At 38.3% G+C, this 9,462-nt stretch overlaps 1 protein-coding gene across 16 annotated transcripts in view; it reads right to left on the bottom strand.

Annotated features, from left to right (window-relative positions):
- Positions 1-1,486: 1,486 nt before the first annotated feature.
- Positions 1,487-9,462, bottom strand: part of LOC109091772 (transcriptional regulator Myc-B-like) — a 49,764-nt gene continuing 41,788 nt past the window's right edge. Inside the window, exons 5-7 of one of the 16 annotated variants that reach the window (XM_042775118.1) lie at positions 3,700-3,850; positions 3,495-3,614; positions 1,487-3,353 (exon numbers count right to left, since the gene is read on the bottom strand). The gene's annotated coding sequence lies outside the window, so the exon portion shown is untranslated. Of the gene's footprint in view, positions 3,851-9,462 lie in introns of all 16 variants that reach the window. The other 15 variants (XM_042775138.1, XM_042775142.1, XM_042775148.1 and 12 more) reach the window with 15 other exon arrangements.

The following is a 9,462-nucleotide window of genomic DNA, read 5'->3' as shown; positions in this document are numbered from 1 at the left end:
CCTCCACCAAACGTGTGTTTAATGAATTGTCAGACACTTTTATCCAAAGCAAACAGTGAATCCAAGGTATTCACTTTGATCAGTATCTGAATAGCATGTGATCTGAACCCAAGAGCAATTTCCATGTTCTATAACTTGAGAGATACAATGTGATAACATTTAAATTAAGAAATTATTATATTTTATTATATTTTGTTTTTAAATATTTTATTTATACAAATCTGAATATTTCACATATTACATATGTTTAAAATATTTTAGTATTAAAACAGTAATACACATTTTAATAAAGTATATTAAAATAATTACATCATAAAAATAATAAAACAAAAGAATGAAATAAAATAAATGCACTTAATATAGAAAGAGAAGTAGAAATATAACAATAATATAAATTTCTACTCTGAAAATACACGTTTCAATTCTAGAAAATTACTTTGAGTGAGACAAACATTTATCTTCAATGCTCTTTGAAGACTGTTTATCCAAGCCTCAATCAGAAGAGTTTTTGTCCAGTTTCTCTGAATGCAGTCAGACTTCACTGAGCGAGGGGAGGAGGACAGAGACTGGCGCTGAGTCAGCGGGAGCTGTCTGGTCACCCCAGAGTGTCAGTGTGCCTCAGACTGTCAGCACATTCTCACTGCCTCCACTCCACTACAGGTCTGTGAACAGAGAGAGATGTAAAAGCATCCCTCTGCTGCTATACCTTCAGTGACAAGTGCTTTAATAGGTGTTGAGGTGCTACGGTGTGACCACTCTGTGAACTTTACAGGCTGCTGAAGCCCAAACAAGCAGACTAATGTAACACAACACCAGGCAAACAGCTATGGCAAATCATGAGGTCATTACGTGCTCATCATTGAAGCTAATTCTGGAGTGGTTTAGCCATTACAGCCACATTCATCATTCTCTTGCAAATTATATACAAGTGACAGGTGCTTCATTCCTGACCCGACTCAACCTCAGCTTGAGGCAGCCAGGAACAGAATAATCAGACTCAGATTGACCCGCGATGGCTGATGAGTCAGCACACTGACACGCATTAAGGGTTAATTTCATGAGGGCTTATTAAAGCACCAAAGGGCCAAAGCGACGAGTGAGTGCCTTCGAAAGGTCAAGATGACGTTCCTCCTATCCTTTTCATTCAATGGACCAACATTCTTTTCTTTTCAATCAATCCACGGTCTCTTTTTTTTCTCACATTATAACAAATCCTCAAAACTATATTGTGAAATATTACAACTTAAAATAAATTTTCATTTTTAAAATATTGTAAAATGGAATTTATTCCTTTGTGATGGCAGTGTTGAATTTTCTGAAGGCATTACTCCAATATTTATCATCACATGATCCTTCAGAAATAATTATTAATGTTGAAAACAGCATTTTTTTTTAATAATAGCTGCTAAACTGTATTATTATTTCCTTATTATACTCAGTCAATCACATGGTCTCTTCTCACATAAAAACATAATAAAAAACAATATTTCAAGTCCATTTATGTATTTATTTGACAAGTAGCAGGGTAATAAGCAGGACATTTTAGAGTCAGACAATCAATGTAACAAAATAAACCCCTTCGGGGCAAAAACCTGATCACCCTGTCAGGGTTTATTTAGTGATAATGACCAACTGACTACTAACATATTTCATAAAAACAAAGTAATAGTCTTGGCATTGGGGTTACATTTCTAATTTTACATTTCATGTCTCTGTAAATGCACCAACACTCCCCCAGCAATAACAATAGACAGTAATTCATCATATGAGGGTCTCCAGGAATACAAAGAGGAATTAAGAGCGTAGACATGAAAACTGAGCCGAGCGGTAGACGAGAACATACAGGTCAGGACTGTAATCATCTGACCTGATCAATAATTAACCAAGGTCACCTTTAATGATGGCGAAGCAATGTGGCATATATTATTCATACAAATCGCTGTATGAAACGACAGTGGTGGAGAGACTGTGAAAGTGAGACTAAGATGATGGATGAACAGAAAGATAAAGTAATTGAGAACCAGTAAACAGATCTCTCTCAAGAGACATCAATTATATACTCTTGTTGGTCACTTCAAAGGAATGTTGTGTACACAGATTTGGTCTGTGATGCAGCAAATTCCTCTGTAGTTCCCAGAGCTGGAACCTGGAACTGCAGTTCACTCAAATGCCACAAGAGGTTCAGAGAGACATTCATCTTAGAGGAATCGAAGTGAGCCAATCTCAACAGGAAGGTGTGCAGTGAGAGAGGACGGAGTGTGAATGCCGGCAGTTGAGTGTGGTGGGACCTCTCGCACTGCAAGGCAAGAGAGAGAGAGTTTGAGCTAAACTGGACTCTTTGTTTATATCCCACGTGGCAGAAGGGGATTTCCTTGCTCTCCCTCACTCTGATGCACTTTCACTACACTAAACACATGGGAAGAGATAAATGATGCAATGTCAAGCAATCCAGAAGGATCAAGGTGCCAGAAAAAAAAATACATAGTCATGACTTTGCCGGCACCCTGCTAACCCTGTGATGAACCCTCATTCAACCAAATCTTGGATTATGGATTGCAAACATTTTGCAATGTGTTGCTTCAGACAGTAATATGATAAGTGGATTTTTGTGCAAAGACGTCAAGTTTTGTGGGTTTTGTGCATTTTCCTGGAATGCAATCCCAATCACATTTCACATCTTGTACTAATTTTTTTCTATTGCATTACTGTACATACAATTCAAGTTTATTTGTATAGCGCTTTTTACGATACAAATCATTGCAAAGCAACTTTACAGAAAATTAAGTTTCTACAATATTTAATGATGCTCAAAAGTTTGGGGTCAGTAAGATTTTGTGAAATAAGTCTCAAATGTTCAACAAGCCTGCATTTATTGGATCAAAAATACAGCAAAGAACATATTTTAAAATGTAATTTTAATTTATCGCTGTGAGGGTATAGATGAATTTTCAGCATCATTACTCCAATCTTCCATGTCACATGATCCTTCAGAAATCATTCTGACAAATAATACATACAAAAACAACACGGGGGAACAAGTTGCACAACTATATTTCATCTATTTTATAACATTTGTGACCCATAGAAAAATTGCAGTCCACAGAGGCTGATCTAGAGGGTCGTAAAATAATCTGAATAAATGGCCATGAAAACCCTGATCAATCGCTTAATCACATTGATCTTAAACCACAAGCTTACGCATTCACCTTTAAAAGTCACTTCCCTTTAAAAATTGTGACCAAATATTTGCTGACATTGAGGGAACGTGTGTCCTTTTCAGAGTGTTTGCTTGCTAGTTTCCACTGAACTGGCCTTCTTCAGAGAGCTGGTACACGTGTGCCTGGCCTGCTGCCCTTAGATAAAGAACACAGAGTGTTAGCGAGAGGGAAGGGAAATCAAAGTAAAAAGAGATAATAAAAAGGCAAACTAGAGGATGTGGGGGTCAAATGAGTTTAGTAGCAAGACACAACTGTATAGAATTAAGAAATATTTACATAACAGCTTGTCTTTTTGCATAATGTGCACGTCACAAAACAAATACACACAGGCTGCCTGTGCCGGTTGAATCCGGGAGCCCCTTGAAGGATGTCTAACCCGTAATACTGCATTAAATGCTGAAATACAGTACGGGTTGTAAGAAAGTTGGCATTAAAGGAGAAGTTCACCAAAAAAATTAAAATTACCCCATAATTTACTCACACTATAAGCCATTCTAGGTGTACAGGACCACCCAGAAGCAATGAAGTACAACATGTCCCATAATAGAGGTGAGAGACCACTTTACAAAGGAATCTGGTCCAATTTGAATCCTCCAGCAGAGGGTCTGGATAACTGATACACAACCTCTTCACTGTAAAAGAGGAAACACATGACATTTAAACAAGAGGGTGGAAATATTTAGAGAACTGCTCTTCAAATGTCTACTTGGCTGGGCCAATCTGCATTTATTTCATCATTCACAATGCATGCAAGTTTGTTAACAATCTATAAAGCTGCCTTGCTGACCAAGCTTCATGGTTTCTGTTACAGAGGTGGTCACATGGTCATGGTGACAGTCAGAGAAAGAGGATTATGAGAGAATCAACTGACGAAACAGTCTAGCCAGATTGGGCATGCCCTGTATTGACCCCCCCCCCCTCATAGTGTTTTCAGAGAGCACTAGCAGCATCCTGGGCGCTCAAATTAATCTAAACATCTCAATCCCCAACACCAGATCTGAAGCAATTCCATTAACCTGTGCTTTACGGAGGATCCACAAGAAAATCCTCAGCCCAAGAGGATGGCTAGGCCCACTTAAACCATCTCACTATATATCTACAGTCACCTAATCAATAAAACATAAGGCCATTATCACAGATTTTTAAATGAATTGACAAATAAATATGCGTGTTAATATTACAATACACCGAGTTGACTCTGGGGTTAAAGGTGCATTCTGTGCTTAAACCCTTTAAAAACATGTTATATAATTATATTTACCTGTTTATAATAATAATTATTATCAATGCACATTTTATTTTTTCACAAAAATTTGTTATCCAAAAAAACTTGGTTGACCCATTTCTGAAGACTTAAGCCTTTACCACCATTAGACCAATTTAACACCAATTCACAAATATGCAGTCTTCTTTTGTGAGCAATATGGGGCACACGCAGGTGATCTATTTAACATCTATGGTGACATCAGCTCTGGTTTGAGTGCTGTTGATGGTGGCTTGCCTAATGGCTTCAGCGGGATGTTGTTCTCGGGTAAGTGCCTCGTGTTCTCTACTTCATGCTGCCTAAACACAGTTCAAGTTCAGTCCAGTCCTCTGAAGGTCATGCTTTCCGGCGTAGTGCCTTTATCGCAAAGGACATCCTCTTCACCATATTCTTCAGCAGCAGGGTGAGTGGCTGATACTCCAGCTGGATTCTAGAAAACAAGTAAATGTGTGTGTGTGTGTGTGTGTGAGAGAGAGATATAAACAGAAAACAGAAACAAATAAAAATAAAAATAAAGAGAGAGAGAGAGAGAGAGACCGGAATGTACAATGTGACCTGTAAACAGGATTGAGTAAAAATAATAATGATAATAAAAAAAAGAAGCCTGTATTCCCTAATATAGAATCATGTAATTTAGGAATGATTGATGACCAGCTGCACTTTATGTGATTACTGTCAGACAGAGGAACAAAACATCAGACAGTGTTAAAGAAAGTGCATAAATATAATCCAAATTAGGGTAAAGTCCAGTGTAAATGAGTTTCTAATCTATAAACTGTAACATCACATAAATCTCCAGTATATGATAAAGAGGAAATGCCTGGTAATACGGAAAAAAGGACAGTGAGATGGAGATGAAGCTGATTTTATTCATTTGTGTAGCAGATCAGAGAAACTCAATTAAGAAGATTGAGCACACTGGCCTAAGGCCAATGGTGGGAATTATCACAAGTATTACAATAAGCTTTATTGAGATGCTCTCTGCTTATTTACCAGCATCACAAAAGGCCAATCACAACTAACAGATATACAAAAAAACCTGAGAAAACCACTCACATCAGTCTCAATCATGAATACTACAAATCAGACCATTTAATGACATCATCCTGACCTTTGTGAACAAACAGCTCTGTACGTCAGGACAAACGCAACAAAGTCACTGAACAGTTTAAATGTCTGGCTAAAGAAGAAAACCTGTACAAGCTGTACTATTGCATTTAAGGCAGACAGAGAGAGGTAGCAGAAAGTGAAGTGGAAACAGAAACAACTAAAGAGGAGGGAATAAACATTCTCCCAGAGTGAAGAGTGCACTCCATCTTTACGGTTTTTCCTAAAAGAATTTTTCCTAGAACTTCACTCTGTCATTTGACAGAATGTACAGAAGGTCCAATCGACCACAGCGTCTGGTTAGCAGAGTCTGTATTGAAAAAGACAGTTGAGATGTTCTCTTGCGGTAAATGATACTGATCATTTGTTTATTTTCATTAAGACCTTGAGACATTACTCCAATGTTTGCGTGCTAATCACAAGGCTGACCTGAAATGCTCCAGGACCGCACAATATTTTGTAGTACATTACGGCACAGCTGTAGTGCAGACGCTTTTGCTCATGTTTGACAGTAAGCAAGAGATTTCCCTTCAAAAGACTTCAACTTCTCTGCTTCAGCATGCTTTGGGCTCGTGCTCTCAGTCGAATTACGTCAGAGAGGGGGATTGACATGGATTCAGCAGCTTAAAAATGTAGCCTATGTAGTTGCGGATCACTAAGAAAAATTCAGACATTACAGTAATTTATCTTTATTATTGAACTAACTCCAAATTAACTAAAGAATTTGAGCTGGAAAATATATCAGGCTGCATGAAAATCCCTTAAAATGTTCATGCTGTGCAATAGATTGTCTTGCATCATTAAAATTCACATAATTCACATGCACACACGCCATTGTTACTGCTTCCATAACTGGATTTTTGGTTGTTCCCATAACAACAATCCACAATGGGGGGAAAACCGTGACAGGAACGAGTTAATGAGGGAGGTGCAATCCAAAAATTTCTTTCTTTCTACTCCCTTTCTCTCCCACCATGTGCTTCTCTTTCTTTTACTCTTTTTTTTCCTCTGCCTTTTAGTTTTTCCAAAGTCTGTATGTGCTGACATGCACTTCATTATCTTAACCATTTTGTAGCTTACGTCCTTTTTTTTACATTCTTTCAGACAAGCAAGGTCATTGCAACTGTCAAGGAAAGTACTACGCATTCTCAGAATTCCAACTAAATGGCGATTTCATTTATCACGGATTACATAACCCTCTCCATCTCACAAATGGAGAGACACTGTTGGACCTAAGCTGCAGAAACCACAACAGTCAGAGAGCCGTGTCTGTCTCGACTCGCGAGAGTATTTCCCACAGCAAGTAAACAACAACAGAGGTCTGACCACATCCAAACCCTGGTACCCAAACACATCCTCCTATCATAATATTGACTTCCTCTCCCAGTTTTTTCCAATGGACACTGTGAGAGAGGAGGTAGTTTCCACTAAAGGAGGACTCCATGTTTAGTCTTCTTGGGCAAGCATGCGTTAACTATGGAGAAAGAGAACAGGTAGGCTCCATGTGAGAAAACCTCAAACACAGCTCATTACAGTCACAGTTGTGAAAGTGGTCACATTTAGCAAATTAATGGGAACGTTTCTCCAAAGGTGAAAACAGTGCAGTCATTTACTCACTCTTATGTTGTTCTAACCCCTGTAATTTCTTTATACTGTGAAAAATTTGATTCAGTTTATGTTTGGCCATGTAAAAGCTGCTTTTTCCATACAAGGGGAAGATGATTTATACTTGTTACGAAAAAAAAATGTGGGCCTTTTTTTTTTGCATACGAAGCTACTGTGGGTCTAAAGAAAATTTTAAATATAATGCACAAATTGTATTGATTACTTTTAGCACTTTTTAGAACTTGGCAGTATAAAGGCCCATTTACACCAAGAATGATAACTATAAAGTTAACTCTAATGATAACTAGTGTCCCCACCAATGCACGACAACATTCTGTTCATTATAAACATACACTGAATTTATATAATCTGTGGCTTTCATACTTGAGCTGTTTAAAGTTGATTCTGACTGGCTGTCAATGTTTGTATTGTTCAATATGTTTATTCGTATATGATATCATTATAGTTGTGGTGTGGATTAATCTTCACACCTATCTGCATAAGATTGGAACGATTAATAAAACTTAATTACCGGTGTCATTCTTACAGTGGATTATCGTTCCTGATGCTGTGAATGGGCCTTTAATCCCTATGTAAATTTCTCCCTTTTCTGTTAATCTTGATAAAAAAAAAAAAAAAAAAAAAAAAAAAAACTACTTAATTTACTTATACACAGTACGATATACACAGTTTCTGAAATCAAGGTTGACTCTGAAAGTTTCCATTCAGTGTCCAAGTTTGTTCCAACCCTGATTTTAATACTGTATGCTGGACCCCAATAGTCCTGCACTGCTGATGCTGTGTTTAATCTTAAAATGGAATGTGACCTTGTTTTTTGTCCTTGGCTTGCACAGAGAAGTCCACTTAGCTCAATTTGGCCATCCCTGTCATTTATGGAGCAGATGCACAGTAACAAAACTGGCAGGAAATCAGAATGACTGATAATGACCCCGACAGGTCAAATTACCATTTACTACAGTGATTATAAGGGTATACAGAGTTGTGAAAAATTGTCTGAATCCTGACCTGAATCCTATTGAGATGCTGTGGCAAGACCTTAAAAAGGCGGTTCATGCTCGAAAAACCCTCCAATGTGGCTGAATTACAACAATTCTGCATAGATGAGTGGACTGAAATTCCTCCACAGCGCTGTAACAGACTCATTGCAAGTTATCGCAAACGCTTGATTGCAGTTGTTGCTGCTAAGGGTGGCCCAACCAGTTATTAGGTTTAGGGGGCAAACACTTTTTCACACAGGGCCATGTAGTTTTGTTTTCCCTTAATAATAAAAACCTTCATTTAAAAACTGCATGCGGTGTTCACATGTGTTATCTTTTACTAATACTGAAATTTGTTTGATGATCTGAAACATTAAAGTGTGACAAACATGCAAAAAAATAAGAAATCAGGAAGGGGGCCAACACTTTTTTACACCACTGTAGAAGTGGAAGACGTACAAGATCCCAATGCCAAAATAATCTCCCTAGTAGGTACACAAAGCAATGTTCAAGGACTCTTAAAATGATTGATACCTTTAAAATACTGAAAGTGTCACATCCCTTTAATATTTCAGTACGATGAAGCATGAGGATCACCATTTACGATGAAGCATGAGGATCACCAAAGACACCATTTATATGCAAATTACCCAACTCTCAAAAACAACAACAATCTAAGCCTCGACAAAACAGGGACTTATAGTTATTTCTTAACATCAGCCATTATTTCCCAACAGATTCCTGCTTGAACTGAGTGATAAAGCGAGTATTTGCTGGTATCTGGGTTTGTCTGTGCAGGAGGAGCACTGAGATGGCTTCTTAGGAAAGAGCAATGGCTGTTACCCAGCAGCTCAGTCTGACTGAGATTACAACAGACCTGTCAGCACAGACAAGAGAAGTGCTTTCTGTTGGCGAGATAACTCCAACATCGATCTGTACAAACCTCTTCTGTCTCCCTATCTCACTACTGTTCACTGATCTGGGTGGGAAGCACTTCCTGTTTTTGTCTCCCAAATAAGCACAGGCCATCCAGCTCTCTGTTCTGTCTGTTAGACACTACACACAATCACACTAGGCATGGGTCAGATGGGTCAAATGACCCTACGCAAAGACCCACCGCCCTTCGTTACTGTTGCTAAGTCCGCCAAGCCATGGCACTCTAATGCCACACATCATGTTCTCACACAGTGAAAAATACATTGTGGAGCAAAGACGACACGGACAACACACCAAAAGACAAGACGTTAATCTACTCTCCTCTCTGGTTTGT

The sequence above is a fragment of the Cyprinus carpio genome, chromosome A2, assembly GCF_018340385.1.
Source record: "Cyprinus carpio isolate SPL01 chromosome A2, ASM1834038v1, whole genome shotgun sequence".
Classification (NCBI taxonomy): domain Eukaryota; kingdom Metazoa; phylum Chordata; class Actinopteri; order Cypriniformes; family Cyprinidae; genus Cyprinus; species Cyprinus carpio.
The sequence above is the reverse complement of the archived record's forward strand: the minus strand, read 5'-3'. Positions and strand labels throughout refer to the sequence as shown.